The following is a 23,748-nucleotide window of genomic DNA, read 5'->3' as shown; positions in this document are numbered from 1 at the left end:
TTTAAGAGAAACCTGGACGACTAGATGGGAAACAGAAAATACACCCCTGGGATCCCACCTGTGTCCCAGCTGGACAGGGGAAACAGGTGCTGACTTTGTGGGAACATGGGCAAAATTCCTGGCTAGGCTTATAAAAGACTCTGGGCCAATAGCCTAGTATCATCCTATGAACCTATGGATGTCCTGTATCTCCACAAGTCCATTATTTCCACCAATAGTATAATCAAAGACCTGAGTTTGCACCAGAAAATAAAAATGGTGGAGGGACATGCTTATAACCTGGTGTCTCCCAAAACTCTGGGATACACTTGGCCTGCATATTAAGCAGTGCAACTCATTATCTTCCTTTCAACATAACCTGACTGGATGAGCATCCACAAATTTACTCCGGGACTGACTGGTGCAGGCATCCTGGAGAAAGGAAGTTCAGTCTGAGCGACAACATACATACAAATATTTTAAACACGGGCATTAATGCCCTTCTAGCCTGCCAATATACCAAAATACTTGTTCTCATAAAATGTGTCCAGGCTGCCCTTAAAAATATGTAAAATAGTACTTACTTTAATGTAATTTGGTAGTCTGTTCCATGCATTAGCTGCTCTCTCAGATAACCAATTAGTACGATTATCATTCCTATAGAATGTTCTACACAGGATGCCGGATGATTCTCTACTACTTTTTGATAATCCCAAACATTCCCAGAGGTAGTTGTCTCTAAATGTCACATATACCTGAATTAGATCTTCTCTTAGATATCTATAAGAGACAACGTACAAGTTCAGCTATTTTACTCTCATAATAACATAAATTTTCACATCCATGGATGGTATATGTCTGCTGTATTCTTTCCAGTTTACTTATGCTTGTATTCTTATAAGGTTTCCATATTGTTTCTCCATACTGAATTTTGGGTCTAATGTAACTAACAAACAATGACTTCATCATTTCCTATTGCCTGGATTTTATAAAACTTTTTATACAACATATAGTTCCATAACTAGCATTAATCAATTGGTTGATATGATTAGAAAAACTCAAAGCTGGTTCTACCCATATACTCGGGTCCTTAAATGAATCTACAGTTTCAATCACTGTGTACTGTATCAATTATTCACCTTTCAATTTATGTCTCAGAAATATCATAGGCTTAGTTTTTGATGTATTTATCAGTATATTAATCTCCTGTGTCCAAATTGTCAATTTAGACACGTTCTTTTGCAGACAAGAATTATATGTAGCACATGTAATCAGTTTACCCAATTTCAGGTCATCTGCATATAGACTATATAACACCTCAGATGAAAAAGTTAGGTCTGAAAGATACAATCTAAACAAATAAGTGCATAGGACAGAGCCCTGTCGGACATCCTGACTATAACCAAGACTTTCACCTGTCTAATTGCTGTATGATACTTGCAATGTCCTATTTGTAAGCCATGCAGCTATCTATCCTATGAAGAGTGCAGCAATACCTAGTTGTTCTAACTTATTGATCAGTGTTTTGTGTATGACCCTGTCAAATCCTGAAGTCAAATCTATATAAATTACATCATAGCACAATTTTTCATTCATAGCTGTTATTATATTGTTATAGAACATTATGTTGCAGGTGGTAATAGATCTATTTTCAACATATGCATGCTGATACATGGTTTCAAGTTCCAACCTATCCAATTCTGACAATAACTTATCCAATATTACCTTCTCCATTATTTTCCATAACATGAAAGTAGACTTAAGGTCTATATGACTCTGAGTTTGTCATATTCCCCTTATCCTTAAAGGCAGGTTTAATAAGTATGCGTCTCCAAGCTTGAGGACTCTCCCCATATTTATATGACCTAATAAATAATAGATATAATGGTACTGTAAGTTTTTGCTGAAGTGTTCTCAGGTCATTATTACTAATTCTGTCTCCTCCCTGTGCTTTGTTTGGATCCAGCTTGTGCAGTTCTTTTTCAGTATAATCTAATTTGATGCCAATATCTGTAGTTACCTGGATGTCACTAGGACAGCTTATCACCCCCTTTGTGGAGCCAAACTGTTTTGTATAAGATTTTTGTAGATATAATCTGTTGTGTCTGAGAATAAATTTTAGAATCGATACAAAGTTTATTAATTTGTATGTCTTTACTCCTTCCACATCTTATGTATCTATAAAAAGGTTTCCTATTATGCTCAACATCTTTGTATACATTTTCTTCCAAATTTTCTTGATCTTGTCTCACACTATGCTAAATTTGTTTGTCCAGATTGTTGATTTCAATTGTCAAAGTTGTAGTTTGACTTCTCTTCCATTTCTTATATTTTTGTTTCTCACCTTAATCAGGTATTTTGTTCTTATGGAAATATATCCCCCTGACATTTAATGCCTATATCCTGATTTAAAATATATTTTTTGTGTACTCAAACAATTTCTCTTTCAAAACTTTTCACATTCCATCTGCAATTTTCCCACTGAACACATAACTGCAGTTAAGATTTTACAATGTGACTGTTTTGCTTCCATGTAATCTGTAACAAATCTTCTGTACATTGGTTTAGACTTCAGTTTGGTAGAATAATCTAGCAACAAATTAACCTTTATAACCCTACGATCACTGCACACTAACTCTGGTAAACCTTGACTTGAAGTAAAAGCAATTTCTTTATGACAAGGGTAAGGTGGTCCACACAGCCTATCTTGACCTTGCCAAGGCCTTTGACACCATCCCCCACTCTAGAATCATAGATAAACTTACTAAGCTGGGCATTAATCCCTACGTCACACAGTGGGTTGCTAACTGGCTTACTGATAAAACCCACACTGTAAAAGTAGCCGACTCCAAATCCAGCTCCAGACAAGTGACAAGTGGAGTACCTCAGAGTTCAGTCCTGGGACCGCTCTTGTTTGGCATCTACTTCTCTGAAGTACAGGCCAACACTAAGGGACTCTGGCTAACAAAGTTCGCAGATGACTGCAAACTGAGAGCCATTATTGAATCCCCAAATGATGTGGAGACTCTACAAAAGGGCCTTACAGAAACAGATGATTGGTGCCAGAGCCATGGGCTCAAGCTCAATGCCAAGAAATGTATAGTTATCCCCTTTGGGAAAAAACATGTATCCATGAATTACCATATAGATGGCAGTACACTTAACACCAAAAGTGTGATAAGAGACTTAGGGAGACAGGTGGACAGTGGTCTCACCTTCAATAACCACATCGCCACAACAGTCAGGAAATCCTTCTATGTGGCACACCTCATCACTAAGGGCTTTTCATTCAGAAAAAAGGAGGTCATTGTCCCACTGTACTCATCCCTCATTAGACCCATTATAGAATACAATGCCCCGTTTGGTATGTACCTCTCAAGACATCTGCAACAACTGGAAAGGCTGCAGAATTACCTCACTAAAAGAATCACAGGCCTAAAGCAGATGCCCTACGCTAACCGCCTTAAAAAACTCCAGCTATACTCTGTCGCATATCGTCTACTCAGAGGCGATCTCTGCTTAACATACAAGGCCATGTCAAACCCAGAGCTGTTGGACATGCTACACTTGAAGAAATCCCAATCCCTCAGAGCCACACGCCCCATGGATCTAAACCTTGTCATCACAATAAACAAAACATACTGGAGGGATAGGTTCCTGACCCAGAGACTCCCCAGACTCTGGAATAGATCGCCCATACATGTCAAGCAGAGTGCCTCTTTGGCCCTCTTCAAAAGGAACCTTAATGATTGGATGAGAGAAAGGAAATTCACCCCGGGGATCACATCAGTCGCCCTGCTAGACAGGGGTCAAGGGAAGTAAACAGTGTGGGAAGAAATAGCCAGGGAATTGTTATGGCTAGGCTTGTATAGGCCCTAGGGCTGATAGCCTCGTACCAACCTATGAACCTATAATACAAACAATGTCTAGTATGTTACATTCCCTGGTAGGTTTTTTACAATCTGAAGCAACTGTTGTCCCTGAACATACATTGTGAGTAATTTCCCTACTGATGTTGTGGAGTCAATATTATTCCAATCTGTTTCTGGACTTCTGGTAAATGTATAAATGTAATTCACCAGCTAATATTATTCTTCCTTCATGTGTTTTATGTAAGAAATGTATGAATTCCTCTAGATCGTCAGCACCTGACTTTATTCTATACACTCCAACAATTGTTACATATGTTACAGGGTTTTCTTTATTGTTACAGTTAGTCCATAGTATTGATGTTATCACTGAACATGTAATAATCACAGGTCTCATAACTATCTTTAATCCCTGTCATAACACTTCCACCTGATTTTTTTGTTAGAATGTCTGTTATAGTAAAAACATTTATATCCTGACAGATCTGGTTTACAGTCATTGTTCTTTAACCATGTTTCACAAACAATAACAACATCAATCTTGTGCAGCTGTAGCAAATTTTCCAAAAAAAAAAAAATATATATATATATATATATATATATATATATATATATATATATATATATATATATATATATATATATACATATATATGGGTCTATGTTCCTTTATCAAATGTGCACTATATCAAAACCCGTTTACTCTAATACACATTGTCAAACGCACATACTATCGAAAGAACAAACCAACGAAGCTCACATTATCGAAAGTAACCCCCTAGCGGATGTAGAAACACACCCAAGTGTAAATATAAACAACTGAAACTTTAAACAGCAAACATAAGTCCCCGAAAGTAATGTACCACTACAATCTACATCTTCAACAAATGTGCGATCGCTGTAACATACTGCAAATTAGAATGCTGTTCCCTGTGAGTGAAAAATCAAATTGAATTGCTGTTCACGACGTACTAAACTCCTCTTCTTTGGAGAAGTAGGGCAAGCTGTACACATTCTCAATGGTAGTTCTTCAACACAATTCTGTTCTCTGACAATGACATTCAGCACACTGTGGATATCTGACCCATGCTTACCAGCTAAGCATCTAAAAACAGCTCAATAGCATTTTGGGTCCTTGGCAAACATAAATCATTAAGTACAGAAATATTCCAAAAGTGCACAGGGAATAAGGGAGAAAATCTTATTTTACTACTAGATCTAGTTGAAAATGACCATGGTTTACCCGGTACGTACCATTCAGTGAAGTATTTTAGCACTTCTCTACCTTCAGGTGGAAATGTACGCTTCAATTCCTGGTACGCTAGAGCAACCAGTTTTTTTATACAAAGTTGAAATGAGAGATCAATGTTGTACAATGAACCAAGACCTACCCTTTGAACTTTCCTCCATATATTCTTCCCAAAATGAAAGAGACATCCTTTACATATCACATTACTAACATTTCTCTGTATGCTCTTTATAGCAGCAACTTCAAAATCGCAAAGCAAGTAACGTACATCACATGTTAATTCATGCTCTTCTATCAAAGCAAATAGACAATGCCACATGTAATTGCAGCCTTTAAAACTCTTTTTTGACATTAAATAAAATACTAAAGGAACATTCTTTTGGTAAACTCCATACTGAATTGAGGCATGAATTGTGTATAACTGACGGCACAGAGTTCTATAAGAAAGTATGTACCGTCCATTAACCACATTTCAGACTTTGTGAGATCCTTCAAATTACTTTTAGTGGTAAATACAAGCACAACAGTTTTGTTGGTTTTATCCTTCATTCTTTTGTAAATAAATGACCCTTCTTTCAGTTTGTAATTCGTGACATCTACGTTCAATATAGTTAGACCCGCTTTAGTTGGTTTACCTTTACATTTCAAGTGAGCTCTTCTAACTTGTTGTACAAGCGCACGTCTGCTAGGCAGACTAGGCACATATTCCAGAGAACTAGACGCAATTGCATCAACTATGATGCAAGGGAAATCTCGGGACAAAGTGGCTCTCTGTTTCAAATTTGAACAGACTGCATACTTCTCAATTTGTGCAGGATCCCCTTCGTGATCATGTTCAACTGACTTTAACAGCTCCTCTCCCGAAGTTACACATACTGTTATAGCTCGACCCTTGCATTTCTCTTGTCAGTTTTCACGTACAACACCAGTAGTTCTTCACTTTCATGGATTTTTCTAAATTATAGCTGTAGCTATCCAACACTAAAGTCTTTTTACCTCTCTGAGATAATGTTGTCTCATACACTTGGCCAAGTACCCCTGGGGGCAATGTCTCTACATCAGCCATTTTGATGTTGGGTACGAAGTACACCATCTTCACTTTCAAGTGCTTTATATAGTCTTGCAAACTTTATGATAGGACAGCAAGTGTGTCGATCATTTAAGTTTCGTTGCTATGTTCTTTCGATGGTGTGTGTGTTCGACATTGTGTGCTCGAGTAAACGGGTTTCAATTTAGTGCACATTCGATAAAGGAACATAGACCCATATATATATATATATATATATATATATATATATATATATATATACTTCTAGCATTAACAACCATCAGAGATGCATCAAATGTTGCTATCTGTGAACTGTTAAATTTTCAGTCTGTCAAAAATCCTGCCTAGTGTTTGTCAAATATTACAAAATATCTGCTACAAAAATCATCTTCCCTGATCTTGACAAATGCATGCAATCCTGTCTGAACAAGTGTGCCCAAAACTAGGTTTGGATGTTCTACACGTTTCCATTTCTTAAAACGGGACATCTTTCCATGTAAGTATTTCCCCCAAAAATCTTTTTATTCATGGTGAACTGACTATCCTTTTTATATATGATTTGTGAAAAATACATCCTAACACGTATCCTAACACCAATGCAAGCTATACTAAGAGGGCTGTAAGTTCCCTACCCACAGTCAGAGAGTCCTCAGGGATGAGATCATTTGTACTAACATTAATAAAAACAGATCCTACTTCCTTACACTAAGATGTTACAAGGCTTGTCTCACATCTTCTATTTTTGCTCCTGGCAAGCATAAAACTATTTGATATTCATTATCTTCTCTGTAAATATTAGTATCAGTTCCCTAATAATTGAATCTCCAATTACAAGAATATCTTTTCTGACTAGATCTGAATAATCTGCAACTTCTAATACAGGAATATCTGCTCTATTAATTGTTACAAAGAAATGATCTTCATCCCCATTAGTCTTATTAATGCCACTGTTTTCATTGCGTACTAAATTTGCAAGCACACAGTTCCCATCCATCTGGCTTTGTACATCCACAGCTTGAGCCACGTAGTCAACATCTGTCTTTCTCTTCTTTTTTCTTACAGGAATATTCTTCAATCGTGCCCTGTTGAATTTTGATTTCTTCCTTTTCACGTACCTCTTTTTTCAACCTTCTGTTTTGTAAATATGATGCCTTTTTTCTGCAGACTGAAAGTTTTCTGATAAAAAAAAATGTTATCATTCCCTGTAATCCGTGCATCACATAACAAAGCAGTGTCCTTTTTTAGTATGCATTCTCTTTACTTTACAGACATTTATCGTTTTCTTCCATGTTATTTGTTGTGTACTTCCTCCTTTCTTTCTTTTTTTGTTTCCTTCTAAACACTTTGAATCCTCATATTGCTGAATACCTTCAACCAAAATTCCAAAGTTGTCAGGGGCATTGTCTTGTTTCATAGGGGGTGAATGATCTTTACAGACAATAGACACATTATTTCCTAAATGTGTTCTATTTGCCCTTTGCCTAACATTATTTATCTCACCAGTCCAGTCACTGATATACGTGTAACAACAGTTTTCTGAGCTTTGCGAGCTGCACAAGTGCAATAATCAATACTAAGTCTAGATTTGCTTCTAACAATGGTAAGCAAATCATCAAACTTTTGACATGAGGAACACAGATCACCAGTGTTATCAGGTGTTACCTTTAAATATGCATAGCATTTATTACACTGTATAAGATATTGTGCTTTAGCAAATCATTAATAGTACAATTATTTAAGGAATCCATATTCAGATTCAATCAAATAAAAAATTATAAAGGAAAGGAAAAGAAGAATTAAAATCAATAACCACAAAATTCAAAGAGAATTTAAATCAACTTCTATGAGAAAAATCACACAATCAATATACGACTAAATACTAAAGTACAGTAAAGCTGTTGCTCTGACCATACAAGTTCTGAAAGTCACTATATCGCTTGCAGCTGCACTTCCTTTTAACAGTAAAGATCAATAAATCACAAATCAAGATATGATTGTTACTGTCAAGGTATGAATGGCCATGGAATATCTCTCAGTCTATGACTCTACATACTAATGCTCTCAAATTCAATTTAGTCAAGGGCCAGATGAGGACAGCTCCTACTGATCCAACAACAGCCAACAAAAAACAAATTGTATGACACAAATAAAATATGCAGCATGCATTTTTAATATTTTTATTGCATTTTCACTGAAAACACACCAAATGCATTTCTATTCCACTTTTTACTGGAACAGAAAAGGCATTAAAGAATAAAGAAAGAATGTATTTCCTTTGGTACTGGTATCCCTCCTTCCCCTGAGTGTCTCATGCTAGAGAGATACCTGTGTGTGTTTCTGCACTGACAGTCTGCTCATATCAGGAGCTATGGAGGCTGAAGCAGAAATGCTGAAGATTAGCTACAAGGTGGTCATCACTCAGTCTTGCTTAATATTTTGATTTATTACAGTTCATGGCAGAAAACAGTTTCTCGCATACATATGCACTTACCAAAAGGCACAATATCTTGCTGAAGTTGGTCGGTCAGCTCTAAGAAGGAGGCAGACAGCATTCTAAGAAACTGTACAGTCCTAAACTGGTGTCCATGAGCAACTTGAAACTTTGTTTTTAAATCAGTTTTGCATTGGAGATCAATAAGCTCCATTCCTAGGCCATTAGGAGTGCTCTCAGTATCAACAGAGAATGGATCTGCCAACAGCTGTAAAAGTACACTGTGAGTTTTGAAGTCTAGAAATCGATTCTCAAACTCTTCAAGTAGCTGATCTATGAAACCTACATAAATAGCTCCAGTAAAAGATGCTTGCAACTCTTCCACCATGGACTGGTATGCTGGAACGACTTTGGGAAGTCATCCATATCAGAGAGCTACTAAATTAAAAATATGTCCCGAAGAGATGACCTATTTGTTTGGGATTTGGGAACTTATGTGGACAGTGAACTAACTTTTGATCAACATGTACCCATTGTTGTAAGATAGTCCTTCTACATCACAAAGGTTATAAGCAAAGTTATTGTGTCTTGATCTAGGGATGTCAATGTCACCCTTTACTCAGCTCTTATTAGGCCAGTCATTGAATGTAATGTCCCCTTTGGCATATATCTGTCCAGACACATGCAACAACTGGAACACCCAAACAGATACCTTACTAAAAGGACACAAGACATAAACAACATGTATGGTGTGGACTGACTCAAAGCTCTTTTACTACACTCAGTATCCTACAGATTGCTAAGAGCTGACCTGTGTCTGGTATACAAGACATCCTCCAACCCACTATTGATGGATTTACTGTACATCAGCAAGTCAAATGGCATCAGAAATACTTAAGTCTATAGGGATATAATCCTATTCTATGACATCAAAAGAATGGTTTGGAAGGAAAGTTATATCTCACAGAGGATACAGCTGTTCTGGAACAGACTCCCCATCCACTTAAAACAAAGTCCAGCACTGTCCATATTCAAGCACACCTTGGATCTATGGACAAGAAACAGAAAATTTACCCCAGAACTGCCCACTGTACTACTAAAGGACACAGGCAGCTCCTAAATGCTTTATTCCATGCATGGGTCCCCTCAAATTCTCTATGGTATGTTCCAGTTTTTCCTCATTAGGGGTAAATATAATTATCTACAATGGGATGGATAAAGTCAGTCTCTAACCAAATTGGATAAGTTAATCAAGTACAAAAAGGGGAAAATGGCCAAGCTTAAAATGACCCGCAAGTACAGCTAGCCTAGTACTTACCTAGGAACCTAGAAAAATGACAGAGGTTGTTCTCTGATGGCTGCTTCCTCCACAGCCTCAGTTTGGCTTTCACACTGCCATATATCATTGTAATCAACTATTCTGGACCTTGGAGCTTGAGATCAAATGCATTCAAATGGTATGTTATGTCCACAAGGAAGGATAGATCTAACAACCATTGTGTATCACCAAGCGGTGGGCAAGCCATGTTCCTCTCCTCCACGAATGCTTTAATTTCTATTCACAGATATAAAAAACCTTGTCATACACTTCCCCAACTAAGTCAACGTACCACTGTAAAGAACAGAATGTCCCCATGACTGTAATCAATATCTTTGAGAAACGCGTGAAAACTGTCGATGCTGCAAACCCCCTTGAACAAATATAATTTATGCATTTAATAACCACTGACATCACATTATGAAAATCTAGAAATATACTGCTAAATACTTCTTGATGAAGAATGCAGTGCAACGCTATGGGTGTCTGTAAATTTTCCTGTTCCAACTGTCTCCGGATTATGGCTACAATATAATTTTTCTTCTCAGCTACTGATGGGGCACCATTAGTGGTTATACAAGTCAATCCATGCCATGGGAGACTTTCACTCTCAATTACATCACACAGATTCTTCATCATTTCCTGTTTTCCTGCCATGCAAAAGGGTCAAAGTTAGTAATTCTTCGGTGACTTCAAAGTCAATATTCACTCACCTGACAAAGACAGATAGTTGTGGAGTGACAGTGATATCAGTCCTTTCATTGAAAGCTACAGAATAAATAATAAATTTGGTTGCTTTTTCACAAATTTGATAAGAAACTAACAACGATATCTCACCCTTTGAGCAACTGTATTACACAAATTAATACTGGAAAACAAGTACTTCCTGTCTAGATAAACAACTTCATCTGCATGAAGTATGCATTCTTTCACAAACTCACCCTCTGTAAATGGCTTCCCAGCTTTTTCTCTTTTCACACACAGCATAACTTGCCATAACCTCTGAATCTGTTTCTTTCCTACTTTTATAGATGTTTTGATCTGCAGTCATACTGGTCTTTGGTTGTGCTACAATCTTAGCCCTATGTTCAACCTGGTATTTTGTATACGTATCACCGCACTTAGTTAGATAATGTCACTTAAGACTGTATTTCTTCATCACAGCAACTTTATCCATATATATAAAGGATGTTGCACTTCCAATGAAATCAACAGCAACCAAAAAAATAATACTCAACAGTCCACGTCTGCTGAAACGGATGGTGCTCAAGATCAACTTTTCTTTACAGTTTTGAGACTGGTTGTCTCAGTGAGGTTATAAGTGGTTTCCTGGAGGTCTGTGAAAAAGGAGAAAATATTCAATACTTCAGTTCTTGTTTTCACTCACTGCAACCCCGCCCCTCCCCCCAAAAAAGAACCAATTAACTCCACAAGCACTGGTGGAAAAACTGAAGATAACTGCAAGATGGAAAAAAAAATGAAATGATCCATACTACCAAAAAGTGACTATCACTAAAAAAGGGTAAATACAATACTGTTTATGAAAATAAGTTAATAGAGCAACAGCTTTTGCATTAATGTGCATTTCTGGAACAAGTCAGAAAAAATTATGCCTGCCATTACTGACTTCCTGCAATTCTCAGTGATTCATCAGAATGCAAAACATTTTGCAAGTGGGTTCTAAATATTTGGGGTAAAACCAGGTTGTTGTTGTTGTGTCTTTCGGCTTTTCCCGGTTAGGGGTCGCCACAGCGGAACACCGGTCCGCTAGTGATTGGTAGTTGATTTTTACGTGCCGAGTTACCAGCCCTGATGCACAACCTTCAGCGAAGGTACGCCCATTCACGCATGTCCCCACACAGAAGACAGTCTAGCTGAGAATCAAACCGGACAGCATCTTACTGTGAGGAGACAACGCTACCGCAGCACCACCACTGCGGTAAAACCAGGTATGTTCTGCAAATAACACATTTACCCTCCACTCTTTCTCTCATATGCAAGTAATAAACTAAAAAGAAGTTAATAGAACAATAGTTTTTGCATTAACGTGTATTTCTGGAACAAGTCAGAAACAATGCCAGCCATTACTGACTTCAATCCTCATTGATTTACTACAAAGTAAAGCATTTTGTATCAAATAACAAAAATGTAAAAATAAAGACATTTTGCAATTAACACAACAGTTTTGTTCACATCTGTTCTCTCACAACCAAGTTATAATACAACAGTTGCATTAATATCCACTCAATCTCTCTCTCTCTCTCTCTTTACATTACAGATCATACCTCTCAATCTAGCCCTAAACTACAATCACGGCTGGCCTTAGGCATAGGCAAATTAGGTGACCGCCTAGGGCGCCGTACAGGTCGACCTCATGAAGGGCACAATTTTTATTTACTTATTTAATTAATTTATTTTTTCCTTTTCTGCTAAGTAAAGTTTCTGTTTATCTCAGAAGTGTACTGTAACTTTTGTGCCCTCCTCCCAGTTCCTTAGGCTGTACTTGAAAACATACAGTCCAGATCCTGATTCTCTGCTGTGCTCTTCTGCCTGTCCGCCTCCCCCCTGAAGCTACAGTAATACCTGAGCAGTTATTGGCTGAGCATTATTATAGCATCCAATTAGTGATGCTTGTGCTCGCCTGACATTCCAAGTGACTCCTCCAGTCTGAGCTGCTGCCGCCGATATAAAATTCTGCTCATATGTATGCCTCTCATGCCATTCTTCATTAAAGAAGTTGAGTTGGACTGTTAGTATTTTTTTTTGTGCCTTTTGTAAATCTGTGATTGGCAGCCTGAGCTTGTGTAACCACATTTCTGAACAGGTACTCAAAGGCTCGTATGCATCTTTCACGGGTGAGATGTATTTGCAATAGTAACTGGATAACGATCACTATCACTACTAGGGCTTACCTCAACTAAATTGGTGTTTAAGGAATGGAGGTTGGTTATTAGGCTTACTTCCTCACCAGCACTATCGCATCACGTGGATTTAGGTTTAGCAACAACAGTGGACAAGTCTCCCCCCCCCATTATGACGATAGGTAAAATGGTATCTACAACTTTTAAATGTGGCAGTTTTTAATTTTAAAACTAAAACCACTTGAGAAATAAGTAAAATTGGTAATTTTCAATTAAAGCTAAACATGCCCGACCCCGCCCACACACTAAAGTTCACGTTCTTTATATTTTGCTGTTTGGGTTCAGAAACATACTAATGGTGGATGATTTACAGGATGCACAGAGTGGTAGCTCTGTTCTCTCAATTTAATTATCGCTTGGAGATGGCTATATAAAACAGCTCATGGTTGATACTGTAAACCATACAGTCTCTCCTTTCAAATGCCCAAAGTGGGACATTTTTTTTTTTTTTTTTTTAGAAGTGTGAGATTTTGCAGGACAAAACATACCCACGACCAGTGCAAAGTACAGCACTTCCACTTTTTTGCCAAACTAAAAGCTTATTTTTGTAGCATTTTAGTTGCTTCTGATATTTCATATAATATGTATGTGTTCCAGATACAAAATAACAGTTTTATGCAACTATTACAGAAAACTTAAGAAATATATTTTGTCTTAACATCTCAGGACATTTGCCATTTTTTTTCCAGGACACAACTGCCCAACGTGGGACTGTCCTTCGCAAAGAGGGACAGGTGGTAACCCTAGTCAGTAATGAATGCCCACTAAGCTGTGCATACTGCAGGTTGAGGCAACATGGATTTTATGCATATCTTAGACTACTCCTGGGGTAATGGGGTTAGGAGACGTAAGAATATTACAGTAGTTGCCCAGTTTTCACTATTATCATATGATCATGGGAAGTTACTAGGCTATTGGCCCCCGAGGCCCTTGTGTGATTGTGGAGATGTGTAAATGTATGTTCAGGACTTGTGAGGAAAGGGGTGCTTGTTCCCCTGCAAAAACACTTGCATTTAATTTTTTCATGTGGTTGGTTCATTAAGCAGTTTTGCTCAGCAAGTTGGTTTCTTGTGATTTTTAATGTGAGGACTTCTAGTGGAAGCAAATAAAGCAAACTGTCAATAATATAAATATAAATGTAAACATTAGAAGACACGCAGTACTTAGGCAGTCTGAATTTCAAGTGCTTATTAGAATTCCTTTGAAAATCATAAAAAACTGAGCCCTTGACTAAGATGCGATTTAATACACACCGCCATAATGGACTGTATTGTTAGAGCAGGTAGACCCGAATTACTTTTGCTCATGGCTTGACAACCTTAATTTTTATTTTATTTATTTAAATTTTCTTCCTATAGTATGACAAAGGAAATCATTTTTATGCAGTAAAATAATTGATGGAAATAACTCGAGTGGCTTTCATGGGGAGTGATCTACCTGTGGGTGTTTCATGAGTATGGTGTGGGTACGGCTGTGGGTGGGGCTTAAGGGGCACTGAAGCACTACTTCGCCTAGAGCGCCATTTCAGCTAAGGCCGGCCCTAACTACAATCTTAGCCCAAGAATTCTAAAAATAAATAAATAAATGATGACGTAAGAAATCATGAAAATATCATAAATAATTTTTACTTGTCATAGATGAAATTAATGGCAGTAAAAAAAAATAAATTATTTTTACAATCACCATCAGACAAGCCATCAAAACCAAGATTTTTATTCAAAAACCCCAATGCACATTAATTTATAGGTTCATAGGTTCATACTAGGCCACCCATTTTAAATTAATTTTGCTATGCCCTTTTTCGAGGTTAGTATACTGTGCCTCTGTCTAACAGTGACACAGAAGTGATACCCGGGGTAAACCTTCAATCTCCCATCCACTCATCAAGATTCCTCTTGAAGAGAGTCAATGAGGGACTCTGCCTAACCTGGACTGGGATTTTATTCCAGAGTGAAGGAAGCCTCTAGGTTATGAATCTGTCCCTCCAGCATGTCCTATTTATTTCAGTGCTGAGGTTCAAGTCTCTCGAGCTCGTAGCTCGATGAGATTTGGATTTTCTGAGGTGCAGCATGTCCATTAATTCCGGGTTGGACATGGCTTTATACGTCAGGCACAGATCGCCTCTGAGCAGGCGGTATACCACTGAGTAGAGCTGGAGTTTCTTTAACCGGGCAGCATATGGCATCTGTTTGAGACCTTTGATCCTCTTGGTGAGGTACTTTTGGGGTCTTTCCAGTTGTTGCAGGTGTCTGGTAAGGTACATCCCAAAAAGGGCATTGTACTCAATTATGGGCCTGATGAGGGATGAGTAAAGAGGCACGATGACCTCCCCTGATCTAGATGTGAATCCCTTCATGATTAGGTGGGCTATATAAAATGTTCTTCTAACCACTTTGGCCACGTGGTTGTCAAATGAGAGATTGCTATCAACTTGGGTCCCCAGGTCCCTAATTACTTCTTCTGTACTTAATGGATTACCACCTATGTGGTAATTTGTGGGCACTTTGTTTTTGCCAAAGGGGATGACTATACACTTTTTGACATTTAGCTTGAGGCCATGGCTCTGGCACCAGTTGTCTGTTTCTATGAGGCCCTTTTGGAGGATGCTTGTGTCGGCTGGAGAGTCGATTATGGCACTCAGTTTGCAGTCATCTGCGAACTTGGTCAGCCACAGTTCTTCCGTGTTGGCCTGTACCTCTGAGAAATATATACCGAACAAGAGAGGTCCCAGGACTGAGCCTTGTGCGATGCCACTTGTAACTGGTTTGGAGTCTGACATGGCTCCAGCAATTCTAACCATGTGGGTTCTATCCTTGAGCCAGTTTGCAACCCATCTAGTGACATAGGGGTTTATATTTAAGCTGGTGAGCTTATCTATAATGCCCGAGTGGGGTATTGTATCGAAGGCTTTTGCAAGGTCCAGGTAGGCTGTGTGGACCACCTTCCCCTCGTCAATGGCCTTGGTGAATGTTTCAAAGAAATTGACCAGGTTTAAGAGGCAGGATCTGCCCTTAACAAAGCTGAACTGGGTAGGATCCAGTGTCTGTAGGTCCCCAATATCTTTATTTATGAGGTCCATGATGATCCTTTCCATAGCTTTGCAGACCAAGCTAGTCAGGCTTATGGGGGCGATAGTTTCCAGGATCCGTTGAGGCACTACCTTTGTGGAGAGGGACCACTGTTGCTGTACACCACTCTTTGGGTACATATCCTGTAGTAAGGCTGAGACTGAACAGTAGTTTTATGTTTGGGTTTAACTCTTCTTGGAGTTCATGTAGGATGCAGCCTGGGACAACGTCTGGTCCCATTGATGCTGTGTTTTTTGCTTTGGAGAGGTCGGCTCTTACCTGAACATCTGAGATGTCAGGGGGGCAGCATTTGCCCTTTTGGTGGGGAGGGGGGGGAGAAGTTTGTGCTGAACCTGTCAGCTAGGATGTTGGCAATGTCTGTGGGTTCGGTGTATTTTTTGTCATTTTGGACTAATTCTGAGCATATCTGGGAATTCCCACCCAGGTTCCTAACATAACTAAAGAAAGCCTTGTGATTATCCTTAGTGTCCTGTGCAATTTTTCTCTCAAAGCTGGCCTTAGATGATTTTATGAGTGCCCGTAGTTTTTTGCTAATACTGATCAGAGATGCCTTCCCTTTTTGGGATTTTGCTCTATCATGTAGTAGCTTCCTCCTTCTATTGTATAGTTTGTTTATGGCTGGGGTCCACCAGACAGGATGTCTGCCTTTGGAGGATTGGGTCTTGGCTTTTATTTGGGACTGCATGATCCATGCATTCCTGAAGGTGTTCATAGAATGTGTTTATAAAGGATTCTGCGGTCTGGGCTGTATTTTCCACAGGCCCGGGGGCTTTGAAGGATTCCACCTCGGTTTTGAGGAGTGTGAAATTTGCTTTAGAGAAGTTTTTCACTGTGGTTTTCTGGGCAGGGGGTGGGGTCGGGATGTGAATATCCAGTGAGATTAGTTTATGGTCTGATCCTACCAGTGAGGGATACACTACTGGTCTGGAGCATAGAGTCCCCATGTTGGTGATGATCAGGTCCAGTATGTTTTCTCCTCTTGTAGGAGTGGTAACAAGTTGTTCCATGGCATTTGAGTTTATAAATTCTAGGAACCTTTGGGCTAGGGTGTTGGAGCTAGAGTAATGCTCCCAGTCTATGTTTGGGTAGTTGAAGTCGCCCAATATAATGGTGTTTGGAGAGACCTTCATATTTTCCAGTGTTCTCAGGAAGGCTGAGTGGGGTTCCTGGGTTAGGGAGGGTGGTCTGTAGCAGGCTATAAACTGGAAGGCAGTTTTACCCACTGTTAGTTGCACATGGATAGTCTCTGATGCTTCGTGCTGTGCCACCAACCTGGAGGTGTGGGTATCTTTGACGAATATTGATACTCCCCCTCCTTTTGTGGTTCTGTCCAAGTTTTGGGGCCGAAAAGCATGGTATGAGGTATAACCTGGTAGTGCTGGGGTGCTCTTGGGAGCCTTGAACCAGGTTTTTGATACTGCACAGATATCGATGTTCTCCATGCTAAGGAGAGTTTCGAGTGCGTGCATCTTGAGGTTTAGACTTCTGGCGTTGAGTAGCATTACTCTTAGTTTCTTATCCCTTGTGATACCTATGGAGGTGGGTTTGTCTTTTGAGCCTTGCCTAAAAAAGGCACTATGAGTGTAGCAAGAGCCTTTGCCAATATCAAAAAGCCCAGGGGTGACAGGTGCAAGCCGTCCCTAGCGAAGCATCATGGCTTGTCGTGCATGTCATCCCAGGCTGACAGGCACTGGATCCCCTTTGAATTACACCAATACTTAAGCCAATTGTTGAAATTGATCATATTGTCTTCATATTGTGGCATCATTCTTGGTGAGGGTAAGATGCTACTCAAGGTCAGGGTCATACCGGCCTGGGCTACATGCTCAGAGAGCTCCTCTATGTCTCTTTTCATGTAGTCCAGGGAGGTACGTCTCAGGTCATTCACTCCAGCATGGACAATGACTGAGTCATATTTGTACTTGCCTTGGAGTGACCTGAGTGCTTGTGTTATGTGGCGGATCCTAGCACCCGACAGGCAGCTCACCGTGACCTTCTCCTTGTTCAGCCTGGTGAGCGGGACATCAGTGTGCCTAACGATAGAGTCACCTATTACAAGTGTATCAGGTGTGTTGTTTAGCCTTAAGGGCTGTGACTGTTCGGCACACTGGCTTTGTGAGCTATGTGTAGCACGTGTTTTGTTTTGGGGTAGCGGTTGCTTGGGTGTCTGCTATGGAGGTCTCTGCTGCTTAGGCAGATTTTTATTTAGAGCCTCCGAGTATGTTTTTGTGTGTTTATGTGCTTGGTTTGCTGTCATGGTAGGTCTATGTGAGACTAGAATTATAGTGAGTGTGGTTTCCTTCTCCTCCTGACTGGTTATGCCAGTACTGAGTTGAGAGATCTTAGCCTCCAGTTTGGCTATATGGTTGCATCTCTCACATGTGCTGGAATTTGTTGGGAGGAGGAGAGGGTTGTCTGTGTACATGAGGCAGTTGTAACATTGCCTCAAGATTCCTAGATTCACCAGCTGGACCGAAGAGGAGATTGACAACTGACCTTTGGACATGCTGGAATAGTATTGGGAATTCCTTATATTATAACAAAAAGAAAATACTAACAAGATATACATTTTCTGGGACTCATTTTTTTATCACTACCCAGGGACTGTGATTCTGTCCTAAGGAACTTAAGTCATGGCATCACTTTGCATTTATAAAACCTAATACCTATGTTGGCAAAATGTCCAGTAGCCTTGACTAAATACATTTACAACATAACAAAACCAATGAACGCAATGTCAAAAAGAGCAGCATGGCTACAGAAAAAAATCACAAAAGAAAAGAAAATACAGACCAGTATGAACAAAATCCTCCACTTTGCTCCCTATATATATATATATATATATATATATATATATATATATATATATAAAATTTATTTATTTTATTTATTTATTACATTTGTTAACCGGGTAGTGTTCGACTGGGCCAGGAGCCCGTTTTCAGTGGAGACCCAGGGAGAAAAGCTCCACTATTTAAAACACTAAACAATTCAGTAATGTAACTTATTACAGGTAAATACAGGCATAGCTAGGAAGCTAGTATACATTTTCATTGTAATATACATTTAAGCATGTGAGTTTATTTAGCAGAAAGACAGCTGCTGGCTTGAGGAGCCAGAGAAGTGACAACAGCCAGTGTTTCTAGTAGAGAGTTTCTTATTTACAGGAGAGAAGATAAGTTAATAGACAGGGAGATGCTTAGTATAGATTTTATTTCTGCTTGCCTAGTTGAGAGGAGAGGTATGAAGAGGCAGGCAGATGATTGAGTAGGAGAGATGGTGGGTATAGGGGATTTAAGATTGAGTGAATTGAGGGAGGTCGGAGAAGTAAAGGGTTGCAATTAGCCTGGATTGAGGCAGGAGCAGAGCCAATGATTTGCTAAGAATTCTTTTAGGAGTTTTTTGAACTCATGGCAGTTTGGGTTTTTTGAGATGGGTTGAGGAAGTGTGTTCCATAGCGTTGCCATTTTTTGTGAGTAGAGAGATTCCCCATGACGGTTGTGGGAACGGTTAACTTGTAGCATGAGTTTACCTGATGATCTGAGGGGTCTGGCATTGCAGCTGGGCAGCACTAGGTTTGTTAGAGCAGGGAGATTGTCTGGTTGATGGACAACTTTATGGACTATGGTGAGTTGATTGAAGGATAGGAGGTTAGGTAGTTCAAGCCAGTTTAGTTGAGAGAGAGATGAGCAGTGGTGAGTTAGGTTTTGCTGACTGATAGCAAATTTGGCTATTCTATTGTAGCAAGCTTCTAGATTATTGAGGTCAGTCTTACGCAAGTTGGTGAACATGTGAGAGCCATAGAGTAGTGTTGACAGCAGGTGAGACTGGGCAATGGCCAGTCTAGCACTGTGGTTTAGGAAAGGCTTTGCTCTATAGAGGGCGCCTAGTTTGGTATGCACTTTTTTGATAGTTAAGGAAATATGCTTGTCAAATTTTAGTTGTTCATCAATTGTTACCCCTAGGAGTTTAGTATGGGTAGTGGGGACTAGCATGGTGCCGTTGGATGAGAGGATTGAGAGTAGAGACTGGCTGGGGTTGGATTTCTTATTACTGAAGATTATTATCTTAGTTTTGTTTGGGTTTAGGATAACTTGATGTTCTGTAAAGTATTTTTCTATGTTTAGGAAGGAAGTTTGCATATTTGATTGAAGGTCCTTGGGAGATGGGGCTGAGCAAATAAGTGTAGAGTCATCAGCAAATTGCAGAATGGAGGCATGTTTAGTAGCCGAGGAGAGATCATTTATAAATATGCTGAAAAGGAGTGGGACAAGTACAGAGCCCTGGGGTACTCCTACCGAGATGGTGAGAAGAGGGAAAATTTCATTTTTTCATTTAGTAGCTTGCTGTCATTTGGAGAGATAGCTCTTGAACCAGGACAGGGTAGTAGAGTCTAGACCATAGGATGAGAGTTTGTTTTTTAGTAACTGATGGGAGACAGTGTCAAAAGCTTTGGACATATCAAAAAAGATGGAGGAGACAAGTTGGCCTTCATTTAACAGTTGCTGAATGGTATTGGTGAATGATAGCAGGGCAGTGCATGTACTGTGCTTGGGTCTAAATCTGTGTTGGGATATCCTCCATATCAATGGGATGTATTGTTCTGAAAGGGATCGGTTAATGAGGATGGATATGGGGTAGGCGATAGCAGGGGCAGCTAATTTTAGGAATTCATTTGGAAATTTATTAGCTGCAACACAGCAGGGTTTAAGTTTGGCTAGGAGTGTTTTTATGTAACTAGTTTGGATGGGTGAGAAGGAGAAATGGGTGGGATGATCTAGAGATGATAGAGGGAGATTGAGTTCTATGTCAGGTTGGTCACGTAGCAGAGAGGTAACAGTATTTATAAAGTGGAGTTGAATTGATTAGCTATTGGATCAGTGTTGTTTGTGGTGGTTGGGGCAGGGGTAGAGGAGTGACCAGGTTTGAGGAGATAGTTGATGCTTTGCCAAAATTTTTGGGGGTTGTTTTGTTTTATTTGTTGACATGTTAAGAAGTAGTTTTGTTTGTCTTTCTTGATTTGTTTTTTAGATAGATTTCGAAGTTGTCAATAGTTAGAGAGGCTTGGCTTATCTCTGGTGGCGTGGTATGTGGCCCAAGCTTTGTCTCTGTGTATGCGAATTTTCCTGACGGGCCCTAGCTTGTTTAGTATCATAAGAAAGGTACTGTTAAAGTAATCAACTGCTAGATCAAGTGGGAGGGCTTTGAGGGGTGTCCAGTTGTGCTGTTGAAGCAGCTGGATGAATAGAGAGGGGAAGAAGTTTTTTGTACTGCGTGTGTACTTGTAAGTTATGTTGTGTTGCGAATAGACACGTTTTCTGAGGAAGAAGGTAGGAGTGTGGTCACTGAATGAATTAGGGAGACACCCTGATAAGTAACCAAGGTTGGGCTTATTTGTTAAGATGCAGTCTAGTGTAGACTGTTTTTTTGGAACGCTTGTCGATGCGGGTGGGACAGGTTACTGTTTGGGTGAAGTTGAATAGATTTAGAAATTTAGGGGGGTTGTTGGATGCATAGAAGTGCCAGTCAAGGTTGAAATCTCCTAGGATGATAGTTTCCTGGCTGAAGTTAGTTGAAGTCCATGCAAGTAGGCTTTAAATTGTGTGTTGGTTGTTCCCAGGGGGAAGATAGGTGGCTATGATAATTATTGACTTGTTTGGGTTGATGTCTATGCGGGCAGTTAGGATTTCTCAGTTGGGCTGGACTAAGGGAGTACAGTTTAGCTGAACAAACTTGAGGGTGTCCTTAAGTATTATGGCTACATCACCCCCCTTTCTATTTAATCTGTCTTGTCTAATGATGTTATAGCCTGTTGTGGTGACTTCTGTGTCTTTTATGTGAGGTTTCAACCAGGTTCCGGTGATGACTGCTATGTCTGGGGAGTATGTGGATAGGACTGTGTTAAAGTCAGCAGCCTTGTTGATTATGCTGCATAGATTGAAGTTAGTGAAAAGTAGGTCTGAATTAGATTTGTTGGGTAGTGGGGGTAGGGGTGGCTATGGGATGGAGCATTAGTGGGTATTGTTGTAGTGATGGGTGGAGGAGACACTTTATTGGGTGAGTGGTTGTTTTGGGGTCCAGGTTTAGGGTGGATGTTGTCATGGAATTTAAGTTGTGTTAGAGAATGTAGTAAAAGTCTGAGTTTGATACTTAGTTTGTGGTAGTTACACATCAAGGAATATGTCTTTTGGGAGTGTATGTGTTAGGAAAATGTATAACTGCAATGCAATATGCAGGTTTAGTGTATTAAGGGTTAAAAGGAGTTAATACATTTATTCTGCTTATTCTGTGTGAAAATATGCAGCTGCTAGAAGCTCTGAAGAGAAATTATTCTGCTTATTCTGTGTGAAAATATGCAGCTGCTAGAAGCTCTGAAGAGAGAACAATGGATGCCTGTAAATCCACTATGGTCAGCAGAAAGTGCATTGAGGCCAGGAATGTACCTTGAATGTATCATATCAGAACAAGAGAAAGAATTGTGAGAAACTATGGGAAGCTGAAACAAACTCAAGGCCAGGTTGTTTTTCTCAAAAAACATGTTTTTGCAAGACAGCAATTATTTGACCATGTCAACAGCAAATCTAATAATAGCATCTTTCTGTGAACTTGTAGAAAACTGTATAAAAACTGTAGGCTGAACTATGGAAAATCAGACAAACCTTGTACCTACATGCTTTGTCTCCTTGCTGCAAGTAATAAAGGGTGCCTTGCTTGAACCTTACGTACATTGATCTTTGTGCTTTCTTTAACAGTATGTGTTTGAAAGGTTGAAATAGTGTGGCATTGAAGTTAAAGAGTTGTGGACTAATGTTGTTGAAAGAATGAATGTTAGGGGAGTGATAGCAAAAAGGGAAAGTGGGTGAGTAGAGTTGATTGATGTGGTATGAGCTAAGAGAGTGAGACTGAGGGTGAGGTACAGAAGGATCAGGGATATATTGGGTATAGTATGGAATGTGTACATTGTGTAGTAGAATAGTTAGCAGGTGGTGCTGGATAGGAGTTGGAGAGGGTAAGATTAAGTAGATGTGGGAGTGGTGGTAAGATCAGAGTGGATAGGCTGGGTTGGACAGGGTGTGGTTTAGTTCGCTATAAATGTAATTGATGTGAGGGTGGGTGTGAATGGGGGTAGGGTAGGGGAGTGAGCCCAAGTATAGCAAGGGTGAACGGAGTGGGTTGCGCCAGGTCATCGTGGCAGTGCAGTGCCAGAAACCCCCAAAAAACTCTCAGTAAGAGGATATGTTTTATTTTATCGCTCAAATCCCTTGTTCTTATTTCAGCTAGTTAGTCTAAAATTAAGTCAGAACAGTGCCTGCTTTCCTACACAGACAGTCTATAGGATAATTGAATGCACCAGGTGTGAGAGAGCTAGTAGCTCCGTAAAACAAAGTACGGAACCTTCACCTGTAAGTAGCCCAACAGAAAGAGGCTAAAATAAATGAGAAAACCTAAAGCTATGTCTTGTCTATGGTAGATAAAGAAGGTAGCTATCATAGACAAAAGCTTACGTAATAGCTGTAGTATGGCTCAATGGTGGATTATTAACATACAGGTATTTTTATTTTACAATAGTGCTACGGTCAATGTAAAATGGAAGGAGGAAAAAATTAGGGTTACGGCACCCACAGTTGAAGGTGCACACCATGGTAGCTAATCAGTATAAATATAAGTAGAAAAAACAGTGCATTACAACTGTTTAGCAAAGTTGAAACATACTCTGCAGAATTAGATTAAAAAAGAGTTCAGAACACTATTTTCCAAGGCAGAGGTATCAGAGAGCTCAGGCTCTACGGGGGTGCAGTCGTTGAGTTTAGGGCTGAGTGAACTGTAAGAGAAATTAAGAAAAA

This window comes from Protopterus annectens, chromosome 5.part0 (genome assembly GCF_019279795.1).
Source record: "Protopterus annectens isolate FY-2018-M chromosome 5.part0, PAN1.0, whole genome shotgun sequence".
Classification (NCBI taxonomy): Eukaryota; Metazoa; Chordata; order Ceratodontiformes; family Protopteridae; genus Protopterus; species Protopterus annectens.
This window is presented reverse-complemented; position numbering follows the sequence as displayed.